The sequence below is a fragment of the Miniopterus schreibersii genome (genome assembly GCF_964146895.1).
Source record: "Miniopterus schreibersii genome assembly, chromosome: 13".
Taxonomy (NCBI): Eukaryota; Metazoa; Chordata; class Mammalia; order Chiroptera; family Miniopteridae; genus Miniopterus; species Miniopterus schreibersii.
The window spans coordinates 19,078,824-19,106,091 of NC_138113.1; the positions used below are offsets into that span (position 1 = coordinate 19,078,824).

General features: G+C 44.3%; 1 protein-coding gene across 3 annotated transcripts in view; it reads right to left on the reverse strand.

Moving 5' to 3' along the window:
• The window catches only part of SLC8A1 (solute carrier family 8 member A1), a 296,646-nt gene that overhangs the window by 236,909 nt on the left and 32,469 nt on the right, over positions 1–27,268 (reverse strand). For 2 of the 3 annotated variants that reach the window (XM_081156222.1, XM_081156221.1), the window contains exon 1: positions 12,833–12,941. The exons of the other annotated variant lie outside the window; for it this stretch is intronic. The gene's annotated coding sequence lies outside the window, so the exon portion shown is untranslated. Of the gene's footprint in view, positions 1–12,832; positions 12,942–27,268 lie in introns of those variants that run through there. 3 annotated transcript variants of the gene reach the window in all.

The window sequence follows — 27,268 nt, forward strand, 5'->3', positions numbered from 1 at the left end:
GACTTTCTGTATCTGACTACTCATCGAGGCTGCAAATTACTGTCCTGGCCCCCAGTCCCAGGCATTCAGGCTTGACCACACTTCAGGAAGGCGCTCGGTTTCCACGTAGCTCTCGGCTATTCCCTTTTTTTTTTCTTTTCAATGAGACAGTTTCCTCTTTGCTGCCTGATAAATTGGCACAGGTCCTCAAGGGGACAGGCAGTGAGAGGTCATGTAAGAGGATCAAGTCCTTGGGCCTGAACTTACAGGACTAGAGTGAGGATCCTGTCCCATGTCAGAAAACACCCACCGTCATTCATTAAAGGAAGTAACGGGGGTAATGGTCAGGCAACGTGGCCAAAAAAGGAAAGATGGATTTAGGATTTAGGATAAAGAAGAAGTTATTAAAAAGTCGTGAGCTGTACCCCTGGGCCCTTTCCCCTATTTTGTTTCTCTATATAGAACTTATTATTTTTTATATGCTGTACAATTTACTTAATGGTTCTGTTTATTGTCTTTCTCTCTCTAATAGGGCAGGGATCTGTGTCTCTTTTGTTTGCTGATGTAGCTCTGGGTCCTAGAGCAGAGTCTGGCAAATGGAAGATGCACAGGACCTGAGTCCTGAATGAACAACATCATTCAAACACGGTTGTGCACTGGCCCGCCAAATCTCTGATAGCAAATCAGAATCCGGAGCTGGGCCTGGGCACTTGCAATTAAAAGTGTTCCCTAAAATGAGCAGAGGCCAGTATCATACTGAAGAGCCAATGCCAGTGTTAGGGGGAGAAGAAACGTATCTCAGCTCCTGGGCAGAGAACCTCTGATCTCCAGAACAAAGAAATGGGCTGGGGCCTTGACATTTCCCCAGCACTTGGCTGGGGGTCCCCCTACACCAGCCCCAACTTGCTGATCTTTTTGCTGGAATGCCAAGACCATGTGTTCTGATGAGAAGGTCCTAATAGTTTGGACATTCTCAAGAAAGCATATCTTTTTCGCCTTTCAGTACAATAAAAAGGCATCCAGTCAAAACCAACCAAAAATCACCTCCATGACCAAGGCCTCACAAAAGGGAAAGTGCATCGAGTTTAACTGTAAATATATTAACTCTGCCCACTGACATGGAAATATGGGCAGGAGAATGAAAGCTGGAGAATAAAGAGAGTCTTCCAGTAATAAATCAATGACAAGGAGGTTAGAGGAAATTCAGAGAGCTCCACGTCACGCCAGCCACGATGGTCCCTGATCCACTGCGCCAGCGCCACGGGCAGTGTGAGCACCCGACTTGGGGCATTCATGACGACAATGACTGAAACCACTGACTGAGCCCTTGCTTTGTCCCAGATGCTGTACCGATTGCTTTGCATCCATTTTCCCTGACCTTTATGACAATACTGCAAGGAGGTTACACTGCCATTTTACAAGTGAGGAAAATCAATCTTTCATAAGAGTAAACGGGCTGAAGGGAGGCAAACTTAAGGGCCAGGCACTCTGGACTATACCATAGTGGTTTCCCAAATGGTGGCACCTTCCCGTTTGTTTTCACTGTCCAGGCTAAACTACTGCTCTGCGGCAGCCAAGAGCTCCTTCCGTAGATACTTAGCGCACAACAACCTTCCTCCCACCCGCAGCGTGAGTAGTGTGCACTGTCTCTCGTGTTCCTGCCTGTCTCCTGCCCCTCCAGCCCCCAAGGGAGGGTTTCGTAGGCGCTCCTGTTCACCACTTCATCACGTAGCAGGGAAAAGAGGATCATCAGCTAAAACCTGACGTCTGAAATCACTCCAAAATCATGGAATAATCTCAAGGTTTTTCCACTTGGTCAGGAAAAAAGAGAAGAGAGAAAGAACTCCTAGCAGTGAGCAAGCAAAACTAAAATAAAAGAGGGCAATGAGTGGAGCTGGAGAGAATATCAAGTTTTGGCATAATGAATTAATACTTTGTTCAAATAAGAATAAATCGATATTTTTTTGGAGAATTTCAATGCAGCTCACAGATGAACTGTCTTAGGGTCAAGACATTAAAAAAATTTTTTTTTAATTGGTAACTTATCCAAAGAAATGGAAAAACAACACATTCATTCACGGTTTTGTCTGCCAAGTGTTTATTAGACACTCTTGTGCGCCAGATACTGTGTTGCAAAGAGTAAGAGAATATCCCCAGTGAGGCCCACTAATTCTAGTGGGGCATTACAAGAGTCAAGGAGTGAGTCCCCTTTATAAAAGATAGGACTCTTTCATCCCTAGGGAATCCCAGGAGAGAGGAGACTTCCTAGGCATTCCGACAGTGGGCCACACAGTCCCCAGGTTAACGGACCTTGGGTTAATGGGGTCTTGCGGTTAGTACAACCAGGGTCCTAGAAACTTCAAACCGCTCATCCTACAGTCCTGCAACAGAGAGATTCCAAGTGTAATCAGCTCCTGGAGGCAGGGCCTTGGAGCATCTCTTATGTTCTCTGTGGATCTTTCAGGGGCATCACGATGGACAATAATAACCATTTCAGATAATAACTTGTTCACCATGCACTCTGAAGAGAAAGAGCAGCCTTTCTTTGATGTTTGACCTTACACACCGGAAAAAAAATGAGGTCATATACATGTATTTACATCTGAGTCACCAAAGAAAGATTTCCTACCTACAAATATTTTCCAGACTAGCTTGATGACATTTCAACTTAAGAAATTTTTTTTTGAGTGAAGTACAGCCCTGCATATATTTCTAGTTCTAGAGAGTGAATCATTCATTTATTCTTCAAGCATTTATTGAGTGGCTTCTATGTGCAAAGCCCCAGGCCTAAAACTGTGGGGATTACAAAGGTGATTAACACATGGTGTTTGCACTCATGAATTTACAATCTTCAAGTGATAATTACTCAAATGACCATGAATACTAGGAAGAATATGGAAAATTCCATAAATGGAGGGGACTGGAAGGGTGACAAAAACTGGAGATAGTGAGAGGACATTCTGGAAGGAAGAAATGATGAAAGCAATGCTTCTTCAACTTCCATTCAGGTAAGAATCACCTGGGAAGCTCATTAAAATGCAAATAACTGGGCCTGATAATCACATATGCAGTAGCTCTAAAGAGGAATCTCCAAATTTGAATTTTGACAAGTTCCCCAGGTGACTCTGATATGGGCAGTCTTGGCACCAGGCACTGTGAGAAATCGGCATAAAGGGTTGAAAGGGTAGAACTGTGTAGACGTGTCATAAAAGGCAGGGGACAAGTTTAGCAAGCAGAGGCTGGAGAGCAAAAGAACTTAAATAAGGTACCTGACAGGAGGTAATGCCTAAAAAATAGAAGATAGTGGTTGTTGTAATATCAGGCAGATGTTGATGTGAAAGAAGATCTCAGGTAACTTCCTTCTCACAGACTGGACTCCAGGCAGCATCAAACGTGAAGCCCCTTGGTGAGTGTGTGTGGGAGGCAGGGGAGAGGAGGGCAGAGAAGAATGAACCGTACAGAAGATCACAGGGGCCCCCTCAAAAAGGAGACTAAAGCACTGGGAATAACTTACATCTACTTCATAATTTTGCCAAGGGTTAGTCCTGCCTTCCCTATGTAGAAACAGGTGAGGATTGCTGGGACACTTCATGGACATGTGAGGAAGACCCAGCGTGAATGGAATTTTCAGAGACCTCCTTTCTAGGTTCCATACACGAGTCCTGAACAGAGGTAGAAAATATGCAGACACATAAACCCCAGGCTAGAGGCCCTGGTGCTGAGGAGGGCTGTGCTCTTTAAAGGACAGGCTCTTTATGGGCCGTCATCCACTCCCCCATTCAATTCCACTGAACAGTAACTCTTCACGGTCACTCTCTTTGCTTTCCAGTCTGCCCCTTGGGACTAGGGGAGTTTTAATACAAAATCCAATTTCAAGCTATGTGATAGGAACCTTTAGAATGCTTTAAAAAAAATCTTTTTAAACAAGGAAAATGCTGGGTATGTGAGGCTGGTGAATTTCATCAGCTTTTTTCCTGAGTCATTAAGCTTCATCTTCAAGTAGATTGCTTTTCGGGAGATGGAATCCTATCAAACTTGAGGTTTGTGAGTCTTTTAAATTTTCCTGCATAGTCTCAAATCACAGTCCTTGAATGAATAAGGTGCACTTGAGGAGAGCAAAAGTAGGAAGTAAAAAGAAATATTTAAAGAAGAACTCAGGCTGAGAGATGCTCAGGTAATGGCAACCCTTCATCAATAGTCTACATTAAAATTTTTTGAAGTTCCTGACAATATACTCAGTGGCTCTAAATACAAGTGTATAGGTACACAGAACAAATTACTTTTAAAAATAGAAGCAGCTTAGAAAGGAGCTAGCCAAATTTTATTATTTAGAGGAATAAATTGAGTGGCTTATATAGAAAAAAATAAAGTGTTTACACAAATCTCTGAGCGTAGTTTATGAAACATACAGTTTCTCTACAAAATAAGGCATCTAGTGCATATGGCCTTTAAGCCAACCCTATATACTTGTAGTTGAAGAATTGTTTAAATATTGGCTTAAGTGTTATGACTTTAATATTAATAACTATGCCAAGACTATTATGTAATTGTCTTTTTGTGATCGGAAGATCCATAGGAGAGGACCAATTAAAAATGTAGAGAAAAAAGTTAGTGGAGGAAGAAATGTCAATCATTTACTCAGCAAATGAAGACAGTAACTTCTGCCTATTAAGCCTTTGCTTATGTAAGGACTGTTTTCATCAATATCAATGACTAACAAGAGAACATTCATTCATTCATTCATTCATTCAACAAAGGTATACTATGTGCCTTGCTATGTACAAAGTATTGGGACTAGAACCATAAACTAAATAGACACAATTTCTCTCCTCTTGGAATTTATTATCTAGCTGGGAACACAGATAACAGATGTTAATTTAATTGTTACAGAAAAGAAACATAATTATTAACTCTGATAAGTGCTGTGAAGGAAAAATACCATCCTGTAAGCATAAGTAATGGAAGACTTGACCTACTAGGGTATTAGGAAAGGCTTTGCTGAAGAAATAATATGTGAGCTGAAATTTAAGACACTCAGCAGGAGGCCAGGCAAAAGGTTGTTGGAGTGCAAGGCCTTAGGTTGACAGTTTTTCAATGACCTTTCTCGGCAATGGGATTACTCACAGCCCTACCTTGTTAGATACACTGGGGTATGAGATCTTGTTTTTAGAAAATACTGAATGCAGCTACCATAATTTACATGAGACTTTTCCCCTCCGAGGTCACAGTTATGCAGCTACAGTTAACTGCATTCTACTACACTGCTGGGGGGCAATGTGTGGCTGGAAGGGTCACTGGCCTGGGGGCTGGACTAGGCTCTCACTGACCAGCCATGTGGCCCGTGGACAAGTCACTTGTCCTTTTTCAGCCTGATTTGTCAACTTGGGAAGTTTTGCTGACAGTCTGAAGCTGTGATATTCTAGTCCCTCACTTTGGCGTTCGCGGTCATCACCATACCACAGCACCTCCCTCCCTCCCAGGTCAACGGAGCCACTAAATGAAAAGTGCCCAAACCGGCACCACATATTCCTTTCTCATGCTTTTCTCCCTGACCTCCATGATCTGTCTCAAAGGCCCAACTTCCCTTCATAAAACTCCTTTGATTGCTAGGAAGTCCCCTAAAAGTCACCCAACTTTGTCCATTCTCCCTTTTCCTGACATCAAAACTCAGGCCATGATACCCTAAAAGACCTTTTTCAAAGCCACACATTTCAGAAATGACAGAGCTAGGCTCTAAATCAAGGTCTCTGAGTTTCTAGGTCATCTCTTTTCACACAACATCGATCCAATTGCTAAGATTCCCCGAGCCCACTGTTGCCTGTGTCTCTCTCACAATCTACCTGTGTGTCAGGAGTTGGCAGACTATGGCCAATGGGTCAAATTTGTCAGATTCAGCCTGCTACCTGTTTTTAATAAGGTCCATGAAATTAAGTTTTACATCTTTAAATATTTGAGAAAAAAAAAGAACAATACTTCATGATGTGAGAATTCTATAATGTTCACATTTCGGTGTCAATAAATAATGTTTTATGGAACATGGCACACTCGTTCATTTGAGTATTGTCTGTGGTTGCTTTCTCAGTACAACATGTTGAATAATTGTGACAGACCTCATGGTCCCTAAAGCCAAAAATGTTGTCGCCCTTTAAAAGACAGTTATGTGACCTTCGGTGTATGTCACTGTGTATGATTTTGTCTTCCTTCACCTGCCCATGGCAATGCCCTACAGTGAGCACGTTCATGTAAAGGTGCACAGTCAGGGACAGGGGCTCTCTTACTACCTCTCTCTCGTGTATTAAGAAACAATATCTGCTAAGAAACAATATCTGCTGAGCACTCATGTGCTGGAAACTGTTCCAAATGCTTTACAAGTATTAATGTAGTATTCCTTACAAAAATCCCATAAGGCTCTTTACTATTATTATTATTTCCATTTAATAAATGAAGAAAATGAGGCACAGGTGTTAAATACACCATTTGCTGAATTCAAATGATGTTACTCTGAGTACTCTAGGGTCCTTCCTTTGATTAGTCAACATCCTCAATCTGGAAGCAGAAGGCATAATTCTCTTTCCACTCTGGGGAATCATTGTCATTCATCCAGGGAGTCCTAAGGCCAGAAAACACAGGCATATTTCTGGAGCCTTCTACATGATCTAGGAAAAAAGGGAGATGTAACTTTGGTGAAATGACTTCAGAGTTATCGATCTTGGATTCCACTATCTCCAATTCCACTCTTAAATAATTTAATTTCATATGCTCTTCATATGCTTATTTGTTTAAAAAACACACAGAGATGATCTCTGAAGTCTTTCCCAGAGCAGCTAGCTGTGGTGCTCAGCAGGAAGAGGACTGGTAAGGAGGAGCTCTTAAAACAGGCCACTGATAAGGTAGAGGAACGTCCAGCAGAAGAAAGGCAGTGAGGAGTCAGGGAGAAAAGAGCCATCAACTTTGCCCAGCACCAACTCACAAAGTTAAGCTCTAAGGGGCTCACATCCGCCAACAATCAAAAGGCGGGTTGTTTTGAGAGGCATCTGAGCACCTGCCCAAACGCTCTCCTTTCGCCCCAGCTGACGCTGCTCACTCTGGAGCTCCACCACGGCCTAGGGAGGAAGTTTCGGTTCGCAGGTAGAGTAAGCAGCCCGTTTCTGTAAACCTGCTGTTAGGCCTGGATGCTACCCATCGGGCAGAGCAGGCTGCGAGAGCCCTAGGTCCAAGTGGAAGCAGGCCTGAGGAGCTGGAGCAGCTCAAGGAGCTCAAGGGGGAAAGCACCAGAGACACTCAGTGCCAAACACAGAATAAACAGCTGTAATGGCTCAGAAAACATAACCATCCGATTCAAGAGAGGAGGAGACTGGCAGGTGTCACCTGCCTGACCCCTCAGATTGTTACAGCCTCTCTCCTTCAAGGCTGTGCTGGAAATTCATCATACATTTTGGTTTCACGTACAAAACACATTTGTGCAATGGCGTATGCCATCGTTTGTTCCAGATCCACAGTTCCCATGGCATGGTCCTGACTGTGACAGACAGCTGACTTGGAAAGTCTGGAAACGGCCCTAACATTGCTCCAGGGTAGTCCTTGTCGTAAATTAGCTGGGGCTGTTTATTTAAAAATAGCTAGACTTAGTTATTTTTAAAGTCTCTTTCACTCTCTGAGTACAAATTAAAATGCCTCCTCCGCCATGAAGCTTTTTCCAATATTCTCTTCTTCCTTTCGACTCGACAGCACTTGGTTCATGAGCTGCAGCGGTCTGTCTCACTCGGCCAGGTATTTGGTTGTTCTAGGCCAAAGAACATCTCTAAGAACAGAGAACATGGCTTTGAACAGCCTCAAAAATTGGAAGCACCACCTCTTAAGTCCTGGACAGTTATTTAGCAGAGCCATGGTCCTCATCTTTCAGTCGGGAAAAGAATGCTTCCCTTGCAGGGCACCGAAGAGCATTCAGTGAGAAAGTGTGCACTGAGCGCTTAGACTGGTCCCTGGAACACAGTAGGTGCTCAACAAATGTCGAGTAACTCCCCTTCCTCATCTGCACTCTCTGCAAAGCCCAGTAAGTGCTCACTAAATAGCACGGCTGATTGGAATAAACTGCTGAATCACCCTCTTGCCTGTTAGACTTCACGTCACACTGGATTCAACCCGGCTATTAATTATGCTGACTTCACATGCAGTGATTTCTACGACGTGATTACCTTTTCCTTCTTTTTTAAAAAATGAAGCTGGATGCCACTATTTACATGTATTTTTCTCTGTCTAATAGTTGTGCATGAACCCATGAGCCTGCGCCCTAGCCTTCGAGGTTACTGGCCTGAGGACTCGAAACTGAAACTGTAGAAGGCGGTCAAGAGCTTCCGGACATCGCTCCACACGAGGGAAAAGATTTTGCCCATTTCTCAGAAGACTTTAAAAGGGCTAACATTTCAAGAAAGGATCAAAGTTTTGTTCCCAGTGCTGGCCCAGAGGTAAAATTTCAGTGTTGGAGTTTATCGTTGCCTCTGGCTACTCTGGGCAGCCGGTTCCCAGGCACTCAGGTCCCACACACTCCCCCCCCCCCCCAGAGGGGCCCTTGGAGGGCACTAAGTAGGTACAACCTAGTTTCAAAGTTCTTCCACTTCCTCCGCATCTTCCTGTGTTCCAGGCCCGCAGGACCTTTCTCTGCTGGCTGATCTGATAAACCAACTGAAGTTTAGAAAAAAGAGTAAGATGCTAATTGTCTGTGAGAATTAATGATAGCTCCTTTCAGGCTGTACTGCATTTTATTGGGTATCTACTGGGTAGAATTACTTATTCCCTGGAGTGTCTCTGATAATGGGAATTTCAAATCCTGCGTTGGCCGATGGATAAATGCTTCGCACCTAGGGACGCTTAGCTCTCCTCAAATCCCTTTAGACGTCTGCCTGTAAGGTACTTGCCCTTGACCACAAACGCACTTCCTTCCCCTCAGGGCTTCTCTCCTCCTGAAACTGGCTGGGAAGTTTCAGGTAAGGAGAAAATATGACTCTCGTGAACCTTTGTCTGTCTTGTTACTTACTACAGCTCCTGGCTGGGCAGACCAAAGGACAGTCACACGTAGATAGAAAACACTCGGGTTCAGTGCAGGGCTGTGAGCAAAGCGAGCTGCCGAAAACCCGCATGCAGCGACAGTGGGGCCGCGAGAAACTGTCTCCCAAGTTCGCACCCGGGGAAGGCGCCCAACCCCTCATTTGTGTTCTTAGCTTCTCTTGATAAAAACACACTAGGAAGAGAATTTACCCTAGGAGTCCTCAGAACAGAAAATGGGCCGTTTGATTTACAAACCCTAGTGAGAACCTAATCCTTGATTAGTTTGAGTCTTCAAAATATGTGTTATGTAAAATACGTTTTGTGACGTGTGTGTGAAGAAATGAGGGGCTGAGGAAGGCGGGAGGCAGGAAGAGAGATGGAGACACACAGACACACACACACACTCAGAGGTATCTTTTGCAAGAGAAAGAAAGAAAACTGGAAATAATCCCATTGCACTCGATGAGGCTCCAGCAGAGAAGCCCTGAGTCCAAGTCAACATTCCAGAGGCAGACTCCTAAAGCTCACCTTCCCAGAATCCAGTCCATCCCCATGGGTCTAAATCTCAAGGGTGTCTCCAGGCCCTACGCACCCCTTCGTTCAGATGGGAGATTGGAAACAGCTAGGTCAGCAACCCTCTGGCTTGGTGAGCCACAGTCACTGCTGAGAACTGGAGCCCGAGGGAGAGGAAGCTGAGGGACTTGGAGGTGGCGCTGGATGGGATTCTGGGGCCCAGGGAAAGGCAGGGAGAACATCTGCCACAAGAGGGAGCAGGAGAAGCTGGCCAGATGGGAGACAGTTTGGCAGAGGTTCTGATGAGGGGTCTAACTATGAGGTCTGGGTGATCTGGGAAGATGTTCTGGCAAGAGACATTTATCTCTTAGATGGCAAAACGGGGGGGGGGGGTAAAAGGATCAGGAAGAAGAAAAGAGAGATCATCGCATGTTGATTCCTAAGTTTTTAGCAAATGTAAAGCAATGATGTAATTTTCAGTTAAAAGCAACATACATACACTCTGCAAAAATATAAACCATGAAAGATATGTGCTCTACCATCCTCTTTGAATTGCTTATTTCTTTTTGCTGACTTAATCTGTTTTGCTCTCACCTGTTTCCATGCTGATTGGGCAGGTTGCTTGCTTATTACCTACATGCTATTCTCCCTCCACCTGAAGGCATCATGGAGATAGGGCTCCTCTCACTGAATCGCAACACAAAAATCAGGTGGTAAAATCCTAAAATGCACTCGCTTTGGAAGAAACACATCCATGAGCTCCATGAAACCTTTAACCTGCTTTAAAGAAGGAATGCAACTTCACTGGATCTGCAGAGCTTTCCTCATCATTTATTTTGTCAAAGAAACACATTAACTACTTAGAGGGAAGGAACCATGCGTTTACTTTGCAAGATAAATAAAAGTCTATTTTTGTCTGATAAAAAACATGTTAAATATAGCTTGCTAACAAAATGCTGAAGCTCTCTTGGAATATTTTCTTCTCTCAAAACATAGTAAGCTTAAAAGAGCAATTAATGTAATTCTTGCAAATAGTCCTTAGGTGTTACTGACTGTATTTCACCAGCCTTTTGTAATTTTATTTGGAGCTAAAGTACTGCTACTGCCATGCATTTTATTTCCCTTCATAGTCAGCAAAAGGGTTATCTGGTTCTCAATCTTAATCCAAAAAGATACAGTGGAAATCATGAAACAGTAATAGTAAAAAGTAAATAGAAAGACAGACAGTTAGATAGGAAGGTAGGTAGATAGATAAATAGATGACAAAGCATAACCTTCACATTCTTCTAATTCATTGCCCTTCTCTTCCAGCCCTGCTAAGCTTGCAAGACAGAGTAAATGAAGTCTGACTGTCACGGACACATACATCCTTTGCCACGTCTGCACAGCTCAACAGTGAATAATAATTTACCTTTGTCAATTTTTTTTCTTCCTTAGGAATTAAGCATTCCATATTTAATAAAAGACAACAGCCATTTTAGAGGGGGGAAGCATGGATCCTTTTATAGTGGCTGCGAGAAATCTTAGCGAAAGCGCCTTTAGATCCAAAAGGAATCCTTCAAGCCAGCAGGATGTATAAAATGAAAACCATTTAAGAAAACACATCTTACTTCTGGATGAAATAAGTGGGTCTTCCCCCCACCTTTTCACTCACGAGGCCTCCAGAATGAAGCTAGCTCTCCCTTCCTTCCCCCTTTCATACCCGCCTAACCTCCCAATTAAGCAAGTTTGGCAAAACCCACCGAGCTAAATCCAAGTAACACAGGAATTGAAAGAGGAACCTAAAGACAATCATTCCAATTTAGGCTTTGTTTTCTTAGCTGAAATGAATGAAACCTCTAGCTACATCTTCCTCCCTCCTTTCCTGACTTGCTGCAGGGATAGCTTTGGGAGAGAGGGAAAGCATGTGGGGGGTGTGTGTGTGCGTGTTGGGGGCCTGGGCGGGATGTACATCTTGTGAATCTCCTCCTGGTTGCCCCCGAGGTTTCCCTTAGGAAATCTGCACACAGACGCTGGAGCGCGGCTGTTCCATTGCTCATATTTGGAGATGTTCGAGCTCTGCCGTTAACCAGACCGGATCAGAATCTCCACCTACTCTGCCAGCTCCTCCATGATCAAGATGCCTGTGCTGTCTTTACCCTATCTGTCATTTTTTAAAAAGCTCCTTCCACTACCCCTCCTACTGATATCCTTTCTTCCTCTTTTAGTCTTTACACCTCCAGCAGGACAAAGTTTGTACTGTTCTATTCACAACCACTAGTGGCTGACTAGCGGAGTGAGGCAGGGCGCCCCGCAAGGGAGCCAGGCCCAAGGGGGTTAAGGCAGACAGACACCTAGTGCAAAGCACGACTTTCTTTCCAGTGGCTGCGGGCACCATGCACCTCGCTCTCTCCAAAAAATGCTTTGTTAAATCTGATCGCTCCGCTCTCACCCCAACCACTGCCACTCTGTCTGGAGAGGGAAATATGAATTGCCAGCCCAAGCCATTCATCAGTCAGCAGAATGGGGGGGGGGGGGTAAAAAATCAAGGATGCACACATACTGTGTTTTTAAAAGCATCGCCTGGGCGGATTTGGTTTCTTCAGCCTAGTGTCCACCCGTAAGACCTCCCTCTTTTTCATTAAGGTGGAGCCAAGAAGGGTATCCTCACATCTCAGAACAGTCCATCTCCCCAGAGCTCCAGGGGCAGATAATGCAGCTGCAAAGTTCCCTTCCAGTCTCCTGGGGAAACGCCAGTCTGTGCAGAAGCCCCAACGCACGCGGCGGCGCGGCGCCCGAGAAGGGGCCCCCAGCCCGCGCCCGCCGCATTGTGCCCCGCGGGCCCCGGCGGCCACACCTCCCTCTGCGCCGCAGTCCCGGCGAAGGAGCGCCCGGCGCTCGCCCAGGAGCGGGGCCTCGCGCGCGGCCTCGGGGCGGCCCCCAGGGATTGCCAGGAGGGTGGCCTCGGGGCGCAGGGGGTGGGGACGCCTGGCGCCCGCGGCGCTGCAGTCCCGGCGGTCGCGGGGCCCCGCGCCCCCAGCCCCGCGAGCCCGTGCGCTGCGGGCGCAGCATCTCCCCGGGCAGCCCTTTCTTCCTCCCGCAGCTGGCACGGGGGAGGCTCATTCACGAGCCCCGAGCACTCGCCTCCCCGGGCACCCCAGGCACCCCAGAAAATGTGTACGGACACACACACACCGAATTTTGGAACCGGCCCTTTGTCAGAGCGCAGGGACGTGTAGCCAGCCTTCCGAACGGCAAACGGGAACCAGCTGGCGGCCCCGGAGCACAGCCCTCCCGCCCGGGCGTCGGAGCCTACCTGGTCCGGGAGCCGGACGGGCCGGCGCCGTCCCTCCTCGCCCGTGGGGACGCGGCGCGCTCCCTCCTTTTAAGCAGCCCCCGATCGGGACGAGGTCGCCCCCATCTTCGGGGAGCGCGCGGCGGGCTCGGGCGCAGCGGCGGCGCGAGCGGGCGGCGGCGGCCGGTGCGCGCGGGCGGGAGGCGGCGCGGAGGCCGGCGGCGGGGAGGGCCGGGCGGGCGGCGCGCGCTCCCCGCTCCCGCTCCCGCCCCCGCCCCGCGCACGCCCGCCGCCGCCCGCAGGCTCCCCGCGCGCCCGCCCCGCAGTCCCCGCGCCCGCCCGCCGCCGCCCGCAGCCCGCGCCTCTCCCGCCCCAGCCCCAGCCGGCCGGCGCCGCCGAGGTGCTTCGCTGCCCCGGGGCGCCGGCCCGCAGTGCGTCCTGGGCGCGCGCAGCGCTCTCGGGCGCCCGGCCGCCGGGGACACGCGCGCTCCGCGCGGCAACTTTTCTTTCCGAGCCCCTCGCCTGGCGCGGGCAGCGCCCACCCCGGCCCGCCGGCCGCCTCTCGCCGCAGACGGTGAACCAACCTGCCTGCCCGCCGTCCCGCTCCCGCCCGGCGCGAGGGCACGCGTCCTTCCAGCAGGGGATCCGGGGCGTCCCATCGACTCCCCAGCCCCGCTCCGCGCCTTCCCTGCCCAGCCGGCGGCCCCGCGCGGCCCGCGGGCTGACGCCAGCGGGGGGGGAGGGGAGGGAGGTGTTCCCCGCCGCTCCCCGAGGTGCCCCGCGCCGCGTTTCCCGCAACCGCTGCGGTGGCCGGGGATCGAGACCCAGAGGCCGTTTGATGTGACAGCCACGCAGCTGCTCAACTCCAGGGAGGAGTAAAAGCTGCGCGCTCAGGCCGAGCTGGGAAGCACCCAGCGCCGGAGCCCACGCTCCGCTCGCTGCCCTTTCCAGGGGAAGCGCCGTCAGGGCCCGCGCCCCGCTCCCCTAACCGGCCCGGGCCCCGCTCTCCGCGGCCCGTTCAGCCCCGCAGGTCCCTCGAGACCTGGCAGCGCCCGCGGTGGAGCTCACCAGCCTGGCTGCCCCTCGGGGACGGGCAGCGGGCTACAGATGCCGATTTCAGCGTCCCGGCGTGAGATTCCGACGCTGTCGCTCTCAAGCGGGACTCCAAGTTTGTGTTTTTAAAGCACCGGTAGAGATACTCGCTGCCCGCATGGTGTCCAAGGTGTGCGTGCTTGGGGGGGGGGGGGGTCAGGGACAGCTGACAGCTACCTGGGGAAGATGGGAGAAGGGAGAGCTGCGGGGCACTAAGCAGAAGGTTAAGCTTCTTAGCAGACCCCCCCCCCCCCCCCCCCCACTTACAGTGCAGCTCCGGGCAGCCAGCCCATAGGAAAAAGAGCTTCTGACCAGGAACCCCACTGTTTGACTGCAGGGCAAAGAGGGTGTAATGGAAGTAGCCCTCCTCTGCCTCTGCCAGTGGCTCTCAATCCTGACTGCCCCTCAAAATCTCCTGGGGAGCTTTTAAACATCACAGTACTTAGGCCACACCCCAGGCCCATTAGCTAGGACTCTCTGGGGGTGGCACCCAGACATCAGTAATTTTTTTTATGTTTCCTGGTTGATTCCTATGTAACCTAGGTTTAAATTCCCTGTCCTAGGCCAATATTCCTTGAACAAGAATCTGCATACGAGGAACCTGGGGAGCGTCGTTTCTTCTGCAGCAGATCCGGAGCAGGCCTGGGATCTGCGCTTCAGCATCTCACTGGTGATGGTGGTGCTGCCTGAAGGAGGCCCTCACTGTAATTAGGGAGGTTCTCTGGAATTCCAGCCGGTGGTTATGGACACTGGGCTTGGTGGAGGAAATGCCAAGCTTCTCCTTGTCTTATTTGCGTATTCCCAGGAATCATTCCTCTCCAAGAACATTTTCCTTCCCCTGCTAGGAGTTAAATTTTCTTGGAAGCCATCTGCACACAAACTTTTTGTTAGACTGCGCTGACTAGCGGGTGTGAACAGAAGCACACTTGGGGAGACAGAGGTCACCATCTCTGTTAGAGCATGTCCTCAGCCAAAAATTACTTAGGGCCCTGACTTTAAGGGAATGTGAAAAGACAGGCAGGCATTTGGCTCACACTCAACAAAAGGGGCTTGGAGAGTAAAATGGCTGCTTTTTACATGACAGAGGAAAGCACATAACTAGAGACCCCACCCATAGGAAATGGGGCAAAGCTAACCCAAGGAACTGAGTGCAAGAGCTAAATGAAAATGTGAGTGGAGCACATCTCATTGGATTAGATCCTATAGAAAGGGTGTGGTCTGTTACTGCTATTATGGGCCACTTAGTGAAAGCTCAGATTTTCTTGAAAGTATAAGCATGCTTGTGAGGTGGGTGAGGGAGCCTTGTTCTTAATTGTCTTTATTCCAGCGGCCCAAGGACTTTATTCCAAAATCCACCTTGCCAATAGCTGACAAGGAAAAACCTCCACTAAATGGTCCTCTCTTTACCTAGAACCTTTAAAGGCCACCCGGTGCCTAGTAATTTGGCACCCTTTTTTATTTGGCTCAATTTTTGAACCCCTAATTTTTATTTTGCCTTTCATTTCTCATTAAAGGTATCTCTATAAGGGTTCCAGGTCCCTGAGGCAAATCAAACCTTTTGCTCCCTCCTAAATGTCAAGCATGACTGGATTTTTATTGCAAGAATTATCAAAGGCTACATCACTGGCACAAGGCTCTAGCTAAGGAAATTTTGAGGCTGCTGCAGGCTGTGGCTTTGGAAACAAGAAATATTGTATATAGGAAGGTGGTGATTTACATTCCAGTGGCAAGAGTATTTCTTAATTGTATTCTTGGATATTAATTGCCATTCTTTCCTTTGGACTTGACATTCAGAGCTATGGGTTTCCACCGTTACATACCCAAGCACTATGGCATGACCATGTGGAGACTCACTAAGTCTGATATATTCTAAAGATGGTTCAGATTTCCATGAACTATTTTCCTGCAAATTTTCAGGAGATTTAATCAGCTCATTTTCAGACCAAGTATAAAACTTGTGACTTTTTATCCAGTCTAGGGAAAAATTAGGCATATGATCAGGGGTACCCAAATTAAAAATATATATATATTTAAAATATATACTATATTATATATACTTATAACAAATTTATAATATATTATGTTATAATATAATTATAAATATATAATATATATTTAAAATATATTAAATATATATATATTTAATATTTTACTAAAACACCCACTAATTTTTCATCATAGGAAAAAATACTTTGTTATAATGTAATTACTTTCTATTTAGTTTGAATTACTTAGGTCAGAGGTACCATCACTGTTTCGTCTTATTTTGTTTTGTTGGGGGTTTTTTAGTGCTTGGTGTTAATAGTCCTTCCTGACCTTATTAACTCTTTTGCCAGTTGTCACCATTCAGATCTCTGCTCATTCATGGGCTGAGTCTGATACTGATTTCTACATAAGAAAAAAAAAATACTATAATGCCCTCAGCCTGGCCAACTAGTGGAGCTTGGCATTAACCATTTCCTCATACCTAGGAACCTCAGGTGGGTCTCTGGCCCCATTTGTCCTTTAGGTTTTCTTTGCTGCTGATGGGATTCAGGGATTATTTGCTTCAGGGGTGACAGGATTCTTTGTTTGCTTCTAAGTGCCTTTGTTCTTTCTCTGGGGTCTTATTCCTGCAATTCAACTTTTACTTCTCTGTTTTGTTTTAAATAGTTGAGCACCACAGTGGAACCCCATTTGGTAAGTGGGCCCTGCTACTGGTGGGAGCAGCCTTACTCGTAGAGCCACAGTTGTCACCCATCTCCCCTTGTTCCATTGCTGGGCAGTCACCCACTTCCTATGAATTGGTCACAGTCTTTGGATATCAGGTGCCTGTACTTCTGCATTTGAGCAATTATAGCCAAGGGTTGGGCTTGCACTAAATCCTAACCCTTTCGTTTCTCATTTTTGCCCTTTATTATGTTAAGGACACATCTGGCCTGCATCCCACAACTTGGCCAATGGTAAGGCTGCCAATGAGTAACTCAATAGCAAAATCATTATCTAGAGTAGCTAGTGGGTCAGAAAAGAACAGAGACTAGTTAAGAGTTAAGGCTTTGGAGTTAGAATATCTGGAATCAGAACATCACCTTTAGCTGTATGACCTGGAGGAAGTTTCTTAACCTCTCTGAGTCACAATTTCTTTCAAGAAAACCTAGATAGTAAAATTCTCCTTCAGGGAGCTATAGGGGGGATAAAATGTATGTAATGTGCTTGACATAGTTCCTGATTATAGTAATTATTTAATAATGTTTGTATAATTATTTGTAAAGTTCCATAAAAAAAATATACATAGGGTATTAAAAGTTTCTATACAACTAGGTTTCACATATCAGACCATTTCATTACTGATAATAATTATGTTATCACATATCAGACCATTTCGTTACTGATAGTAACTATGTTATCATACAGAATTCTGTACAACAAATAATCCAGGAAAATGGATGCCTCCACAGTACGAAAATACTTCCCCTGAATGCAGTAAAAGAAGCTACTTGATTTTTTAAGTAAAGAATGTGGTTATGTGACTGATAAAGGGGCACCTTCTGGCTGAATCACAATATTTATTTTGTTTATGTCTGGATATCCGCTTGGTCCCATCTCTTATAATCTGAGGGCATAATTTCCAATAGAGCCATTTTAAACAAATTCCACTGCAATGAAGACTTTGGTTGTCACATTAATTTTATTAACAGGGGATCTTATTGGAACATAAACTTCTTCACCGAGTTTGCACAGACTTCCCTCAATATTGATTCAAGGGCTCTCCATCAATAGGGACTCAAGACGAAGCCCCCGGGGTGCTCTGTACCAGGCAGTTGTTCCCTGCAATCCAGTTCTGAGGCAATGTCCCTGAGAGACGGCACTTGAGCTTTTTCAATAAATCTCCTTTATAAGGCATCACCTATGATGTATAGCTTCCTCCGCATCTCCAGTTGCTGGGCACTGATGAGAATCTTCTGAGAACTGCCCATGTTTTAGTGGTTACCGCGGTGCCCAGGGAGTAGCCCTTGAAAACAGTCATAACAAAAATACCTAAGGGGGAAATAAGCTGAACTTAGGGTGTCTTAATTCATGGTTTTAATGATGTTGATTCTGCTACCACTGGAAGTGTCCAGAAATTACAAAACTATCTGCTCTTGTCTCTTTAAAAATTCAGAATCTTATCTAGTGTGACCTAAAGAGTCCTGAGCAATCAGGGGCAGAGAAGTTCAGAAACTACATTGTTTCCCTTTTCTTTTGACCTATTACCCTGTCACATCCACAAAAGCTTAGTCATCTTTGGATAAACTCTTGCATTTTTGAGCGTAGACCAAAATAAACACATTGTTTATGTAGATATTAAAATTATTTGCCATTTGCCACCTAAGTTTTATATAAGAAATCCTTCCAGACTAGTTGGGGAAGCTGTGATTACTCTCATTTTAAAGACTGAGAAAGAAAGTACAGAGATTTGCCCAGTCTTGGCCCTACTGTTGGAGATTCTGTTCCTGTTGGTCTGAAGTGGAGGATGGGCACTGGTATTTTTTTAAGTTCCCTAGGTGGTCCTAAGGTTTAGCCAGAGCTGAGAACCACTGGCCTAATATCAAATTGCTAATTAGTAGTAAAAACAAGTAAAAACATCTCCTTATATCTGCCACAATGCTGTTTCTATTCTGCTGCTCCCTTGAACATTGATATTTAGCAGAATATAGAAATGGGGACTTTTCTTGGAAATTTAAGAGAACTTACAAATGTTTGAGGGTCTTTTGAGTCCCCACAAGGCACAGGTGGGTATTGTAAATGGCCTGACAAAGATATATAAGCAGCTCGGCAGATGTGATCAGGAAAGTGAAGTCCAGGACTGGAGGGCCCGTGTCTGTCTCATTGCACACTCAGTCCCCAGCATCTAGAGCAGTTTTGAGTGTGTGCAGTTGAATTAATGAAGCACATAATGTCCCCTGTATGGGGACTGGCCTATATGGGGAGACTCTTTGGCCCCTGTCCAGTACAAATTGCAACTTAATAGCAATCATCTCCTTATAGCACAGTGACGGCCCTGGTTAGCAACTGACATTGTCACTGTATCCACATCCAAAGTTCTGCCTGGCCACCTGCTCTGCAATGACAGATTGTCTGTGACATTGCAGGAGGCCAGACCACACAGAGATGGCAATCTGACCGGGCCTCGGGCTTGCGCCTGTAAGCTGACCCTTTGTCGGTTATCTCAGGAATTACTTATAAGCTCCCGTTTGGCCCAGTTTGTAAGCATGTCAGAGAACCTCTTATTTCCTGTTAAGAGGGGTTCTTTAGGCACATATTTTATGGGTATTATACTTGTATTTTCATTTATTATTTTTCAAGAATCAAGAAACCTGTGAACTTCCTGCTGTGTTTAAAGTCAGTGGTCAAGCAACTCTTACAAAGGCAAGAAGCTGGGCAGAGCAGAGATAATGCGCTCGTGCACCCCCCCCCCCCCACACACACACAGTTGAGACTAGTCATATTATTCATCTGTTCATTCATTCCTTCGTGTATTCATTCAACAAATATTTATGAGGACCTGCTCTGGGCCAGGCACTGTGTGAGACCCTGGAGATACAACAAAGTTCATGCCCTCCTGGGACTCGCATGCCATTAGAAAAACAAGAGGCAGAGAGCAAAATAAACACATCAACACATTATAGGGTGTCCGATGGAGGGACTGCTATGAAAGAATGATGCGAGGATCCAAGAGCGAGCGCTAGTTTAGATGGTCAGTCTGCAGAGACCTGAATGAAGTTAGGATTTCACAGTGATGTCATCCCTTTCTTGCGAGTCCCAAACAGATGAAATTATAGAGTCCAGGGTTTTGTTGTTTGATCATTTGTTTTTGCCCTGAGTTGAGGTTCCCTTAGGAATTCCCATCTCAAAGCCACTGCCTCCATCAGGTTAGCCGCAGGGCATGGTCACAGGGCTCCTACCACCGCATTCAGAAGCCTTTCACACGACATGAATCCCAGAGCTGTTCCCCAAAGGCAGACAGCCCCCCGAGGTTGCGCAGGAAACGGCTGCATTGATTCTAAGGCAGAGTTGCTATAAGAATCCTGAGTGCCCCCTTTGGTTTTACTTAAAGAACAGCATCCTATTAAAGCAACTAGATGGGAAGCTGCAACAGTGGGCTCCCATGGCTGAAACCTCGTGCCCGCAAGTCAACAGCCCAGGTGCCGAGGAAGGGAAGTCACATATGTGTGACTTCATGATGGCTCCAGCGCTTTTTTCCATGAGTTTTTCACAACCCCTTTTCCTTCTTACACTCTTATCTGAGATTACACAATACAACTAGTATGCACACACACACATACTATTCTCAGATACACAGACTCTTATGCAAACTCACACACTCATCCACACACATGGTTCTTAACTGTTGCTAAATATCTAATTGTGGGAAAATCACTATTTGCAGATTTGCAACTAACACAGAAATAATAGCTGACCTCTTTTTCCCCTAATTTTATTTAACATTAATGGTCTTTTGTCAGATCTTAAATATCTGGTTTCAAGTCTTCTTAGAGGCTCATAGTCTAACGTAGATCATGACCCATGCATTGGTCTCTTGACATGAACACTGATGGATCTGAAACCTAAATAAACCCAAATCCTGAATTTTGTACTTTAGGGATCTTAAGATAAGTTTTTTGTCCTTCCTGTTTCTTTTGCCAAAAACCAAACAAACAAAGCCTCTGTATGTAGAAATTGCTCAAGGAAAGGCAGATTTGGATAGAAAAATTAGTCAACACAGCAAAGTGCCTACCTAACTCATAATAGATGATCAATGAATATGTGTTCAATAAATGATGCATATTAATGGAACATGCCTCATTATAGGGCAATCACTTAAAGGAATTTTTGAAGCAGATTTACTGGATGAATTTTTAAATCAGGCAGCAAACGACGAGTGACTATTCAGGGCCATGAGCTAAGTTCTGTGGTGATTAAAAAATGAATTAGACACCATGTATGACTTCTTGGAATTAAGTCTCATAGCTAGAATTAGACCAAAGATTTTTTGGCATGAATGCTCTAGCCAGCTATCTGCTTTACGAAGAAGGTGCGATCTGAAAAGCGTATGAGATATGTGACAGTGGGTGTGGCCAGGGATGAAGGAGAGACCCGTGAGAAGATGACTACAGTTGTCACACAGAAGGTCCAAAAGAGGGCTCTAAACAATGACCAGAGAAGAAAGCTAAGAATATAGTTATTTTTCTCTTTGGCTCAATTCTTGGCTGAATACCATTAACCCCACCCCCAACCCCCTCAGGCCAGTATTTTAAAACATACCGAGTTTTCATTTTCAGGGGGATCATTCTGGATGGTTTCAATTGGAACACATATGCTTTCTATAAGGCTCAGTATTGCACAGGAAAGTTTTCCCTTGAAGAGCGGCAGACTAACGTGGAGGGGGGGTCTGCTCCAGCAGGCAGGGAGAGCATTTCATGGGTGAGATGGCACATGGTGACAACAAAGAATAGATGACCCTGGGTTGGTTTGATCACTGTGTTTCGATTCCCTGCAGACAGGGTGCCCACTTATTCTTTGCCCCTTTGATAGACTTCTCCCACTGCCTGGCCCCTGCTTGTGCAGCTGACTCTTAAATAGGTTATAGGAAGTTGAGAATTTCTGATTTTCTTTCTACAACATAGAGCTGACTTGTATCTAAAGAGCCTGTGAAAGATTCTTTCCACCTACACGCACCCCACCACTCCACCAGTAAATCGCCAGACATTTAAATCCACGGTGTGTGAAAGCCAAAAGGAGCCAAGCTGGATGAATGAAGTACGGGCTTCATAAAGAGCCTCTTGCTGCCCCTAACTACAGCTGCTTTTAATATTATTTCAGAAATAATTAGAATCAGGGAAGGAAACCTGAATGTAATTGTAACATTTAATCAAATCTTTTCTCTTTTGATCGTATATATATTCAGAACAACATTTTGCTAAAAGCAGTCTTATTTGCTGGATAATAGATCGAAGGATAATATCAATTGGTTTGATTTTCCACGTCTTCCTGACATCTCTTGTGACACACCCTTAATCTGACACAAACTAAAAACTATGCATTTATCATTATGAGAAATCTAGTGTTAATTTAACATGAACACTACTTGACATTATGAGATATATTTTTAAATGGAAAGCATATGCTAGATTATCAGATGTTTAGCCCTTTGTTTGAAGGTGAAATTGTTATTTATTTTATTTAAACCAATTTAATACATTTCATTATTAATTTATTAAAATTAAGTAAGTTTAAATAAAGTTATTTAAGTAAATAAAATAAAATTTTATTTATATATAAATACTACTGTTAGGAAAATGTCTGATGAATTTCCTGACAAGTTTGGAACCTTCTTTCCTCTTTCCTTGAAATAGCATCTCATGATTAGAGCAGATATGAGCTTGAATTCTGTGGAAGTGGCCTTGCATTTTGTTAATTACCTGGTAGCTATTAATCATAGATAAAAATTAGTTATTCATTTACCCACTTATTTATTGAGTATTTTTGAGTGACTGTTAAGCAAGGCACTATGTTAGACATAAGGGAATCATCAATGAACAAATGGAGCTTGTATCTTGGGAAGGAAAAGAGATATTAATCACTCTGTATAATTTTCTAACAGAGGGAGCTGACCTGTTTTAGGAGAGTCTGTAAAGCTCAAAAAGAAGATTGGGAACTGTTTAGGAGAAGAGCTGAGTGAGCGTAGTTTAGTTCTGGACAGAAGAAGCTTCAGGTGCAAAGGTCCTGGGGGTGAGCAGTTAAGGAAATGAAAAAAGATCAGAGAGTGTAAAGCACAGAATATGAGGGGATAGGATGTTAGCAGGGGCTGCAGGTAGGTGGCCTTTCGGTCTTTTTCCAAGATCAAGATAATTCATCTGTTTCCTTCTGAGAACTTGCCTTAGTTTCTCTATGGAAAAATTCAGCCTTACAATAAGTAAACACTTCACTTTTCCTGCTTTCCTTGCTCACACATGCTTTACCAGAATCCCAAGTTTTGTATTAAGGGAGAGACTTAACAACTGGAAAACTGCAAACAAATTAAGTCATATTTTCTAGACATGATTTTACTTATCACTGTTGTGCCTTGTCAGGTCTCCCGTGTGATTACCAGTAGTCACCACGATGACCCCAGTTCTCCCCCAGTGTGCTTTTCAGATCATGTGGGGGAATCCCATTCTTTTCGCGCCTACGCATCTCCTAGGCATGCCCTTCTAAGTCACTATCTTATAGATAAAAGAAATATTGCTAGCTCAAGTAAACAAAAAAGGAAAGCACCGGATAAATTCTTGAATGGAAGCAATGCATTTCATAACTTTAAAAGATTCCGACATTGCCCCCTTTGTATTTGAAGTTAAAATTTCTGCTTTGTGGTATATAAACAAATCGGAGATTACGCTGCCCGCTGCCCACTCTGTTAGGCGTTGTGGAAGGACAGAACTCAACGGGCTCCGCCTCTGAAGCGAAGAGAGGGGGCACCCAAAATAATTGCTTTAAAGAGTGTAAGAAGGAGAGGCTGTCATCTGATTTTTCCAGTCTTAGCCTTCAGCTGAGTTCTGCATCATGTACCCCTGGAGCAGGGGGATGTAACTGCTGGACACAGTGAGCAGAGATCCCGCTTTGCTCTGTCTGGAATTTAACAAGAGCTGTTCACCATTTTGGAAAATCGCTTCACTGGTGGCCATGCTGCTGTTGATCAGCATTTGCAGCCATTGCCCTGGTGGCACTGCCTGGGACAAGCACCTGACTGCTCCATCCTGTCCTCTAGCGTGGTCATATGTGAGTTTCATGAAATGAACAATGTGCTCGTTTATTATAAAATATTGACATTGATTCTCCTTTTATATTATAGAGTTTTATATTATGTCATAGAATATGAAAAATAATCATGGAATATGCTGTTATAATTACTTTCAGAATAATGAAGAGGTTGCTACAGCATTTGGGTACAAAAGGGGGAAACTGGATCTGAAGAAGTCGATAACCTCTCCAAGGCTGTAACTTCAACCAATTTGCAAGCGTTGTCTGCTGTGGCGAGGGCAGGATTTGGGAGAGAAATTTAAATGGATTATGAGACTGAAATTTAACCACAAATAGAAATGAGTCAATTACAAAAAATGAGGCTTTTTCAATAACTTAAACTGACTGAAGCAGTTCTGGACTGATATGCCCCTCAGGGAGCCTCTTCAGGAAAGGAGACTCTGCAGCCCCCCACTGGGGCCTATCACTGGAAAATGACTTAAGGGTCCTCCTGGCAGCTTTTCTATCCAATTGGTTGGTCAACTACCTGGAGAGTGGAAAGAATGTATAGTTCAGCTCTGCTACGAACTAGCTGCTGGTAAACTCATCACCATTCTGAGCCTTGTTTCCCTTACAAATTGAGGATGCTAATAACTTTCTGTTTCTTTCAATATTATCGTGAGAATCATTTGGGGCAATAAGTATAAATAAAGTCCCCTGTGATGAAAGTACGGTACCATGCCTTCTTGCATCCAGGGTACTTGGACCCAAGCTGTGCATGTAAGAAGAGCTAATTGCTCATGTGAGTTGGTTCTTTACACCCAAAGAACACAGAGAGGGAAATTTTGACTTGGTCTCTAAATTTTCAATGGATGATGCTTCATTTCTTTATTCACATGTATAATATACTTGAAAACACTATTTATGATTACATGACATCATTAACTCATTTGTAAATGGTCTGAGAGCATTAAATCGTGTCTAAATATCGAGGTTAGTTAATCATATATTTTATAGGAACTGATGATCTAAAAACAAAATATGCAGAGAAAGAAAGAAGCTGGATATGTTTTAAAAGGTGAATTCATTTGAGAGTGACATCCCACCTGCGCACAGGAGGGGAGCAGTTAATTAAATCCTTTGAAAGGCTGGCCGAGCTGGTTGGAACACAGTGTTTATAATGCCATGTAAGGTATCTGACCCTCAGGAGGGTCGTTCAGTTTCAGTTTTTTCCCTGCCCAAAGACTCCACTGTTAACCTCAAGCTGCCCATTTTGAAAATGTCTCCCTGTGCACAGAGCTGAGCGTGTGATGGGGGATTGATGAAGTCCCATCTCTCTGATAAAGAAATAACTCAGGGGGAAAGGACTTGCCCTGTGTAGTATCACCCCACAGACCACCAGCAGGGTGCCCTCCTAAGCGGAGGCCAGCAGCGTGGGGATCGGGGCTGCTTCTGACGGGGGGTGACGGGCTGCCGGGTGTGGAGGAAGGAGGCCAGGAGGCCACGCGGTCTCGGCCACGTCCTCCTCCCAGTGAAACACATGGGTGGCTGCAGTCTTTGTCTCCTTTTGTTTTTTTCTACAGAATAATGATTTTGCTACCTTTTGCTCCTTTTAGAGACAATTTCTTCCTTAATTAAAGGTCATATAATGTCTCTTTGCATTTAACATTCACATAAATAACTTCTGGCCTTGTTATTGCCTTCAGAATGCTGTTCACTTTCATTAAATCCTGATTAATTTCCGCCTTTTCCCAAAGAAAAAACAATGGTGGTTTTTTGTGACACCCGAATTCACTAGTATGTTCACCATCTTTATCTATTATATTCATTATTTTAAATTTGTATGCCTATCACCTTTGTAATCTTCACAAGCAATTTTTGATAACAAAATGGGATTAAAGGCTTTTTTTACATGTGACCATATGACCGTGCAAAAATAAATGTAATTACTGTTCTGTGGCTTTAACTTTAAGAAAATTACTTCAGCTTCCTAGATTGCAGGTTGATTATTTGTAAAATGGGAGTGTGGAGGTGACTTCTGCCTCTTTTTCCATTAAAACTGGTATTTCATGATATAAATTCTCAGAGCTTGCCCCTTGTTTCAAAGCTCACTTTCCATCACTTGGTCTACATTGCACCTTATGAGAAAGGTGACATGGAATTATTAGAAGCTTCCATGATGGGGAATTCTCTTTATCTTGCTCAAAATATAGTAATTCCTTTTCTCAGGAAAGTTAACCTTGAGATAACACTAACTTTAGTGCCATTTATTTATTTAAAAATAAGTGGTGTGTATTTTTTTCATTACTTACTATTATTTCTTTTTACAGAAATACGCTTTTTTATCCATCTAAACAGAACTTTTCAAAATCAGCCATCACTCAATGAATTATGAAGACTTTTCATGTCTCTCCACATTACAGCTAAGATAATGCATAGAGGAGTCACATAGCTCAGATCTGGGAGTCGGGTTCTTAGCACTGCCCATTAGGATTAAGTAAGCTCCTTAATTAACTGAAACAGAAAGAATTTAGGATTATCACAATTTTCTCTTTTGATTTAAATTTTCTCTTAATTAAAAGTAGCATTTCTTGTCTGTATTTTGTGTATTCCTAGTATGCATAAATCATTTGTGCATAATAATCTATGTTGCATTATTTTCTTTACTTTTTATTATAGTAAATTTCAAAGTACATACAAATAGAAGGAGAAATAGGATGAGTCCCTATGTACCCATTTTCAGCATCACCGGTTGACAACAAATGGTCAATTTTGTGGCATCCAGGTGTCCCCTCCACCTCTCAGGCTTGCTTATTTTAAAGCCACTTTTGGATATCACATTATTTCATCAATAAATACTTGAGTGTATATTTCTAAAAGATGACTCTTTTTTGTTTTTCATGACTGTAACAACATTATCATGCCTAAAATATTAACAATTATTATTTAATTTAATGTAGAAATTTCTCTGACTCTCATTAACCTGTTTGTACTTGGTGTATGAGAATACTGATCTAAATAGCATTAGAACATTACACATGCCTGAAATGTCTCTAAGACCCTCTTTATAAATTCACCCTCTCATTTTATTCTTGTAATTTAAAGTCCCTAAGAATTCAAGTCCTTTTTTCTGTCAAGTTTCACTCATTCTGCAATATGCTGATTGCATCGCTGTGGTATCTTTTTATGGATTTCTGCCCCCTATCTTTTCTATACACTTAGATGCTTGGCTGGCCTGACTGTGTCATAGGGAGTGTTGTATATATATCTTCCATTTTGCCACATTAAGAAGCAAATCATGTCTGGTTGCCTTCTTTTGTGTTGTTAAACTTACTAGTGTGCTCAGGTATCTTCAGCTTAATTCATTCAAATTCTTCAACTAGTGTTTTCAGCAACTATTGATGACTATTGTCCAGATTCTTTATTTCACTGGAGATTTCAAATTGGTAATATTTTATGTAACATTACTTGATAATTTATGAATTGGAATTCATTATGTGTAATAGCAAAATTCATTGTTTTTAATAGCAGAAAGTTATTGCAAGCAATCTAAATGTCCAACCACAATAGGCTGTCTGATGCATTATGATAATCGTGGGCAGGCATTAAAAATGGAATTATAGATCC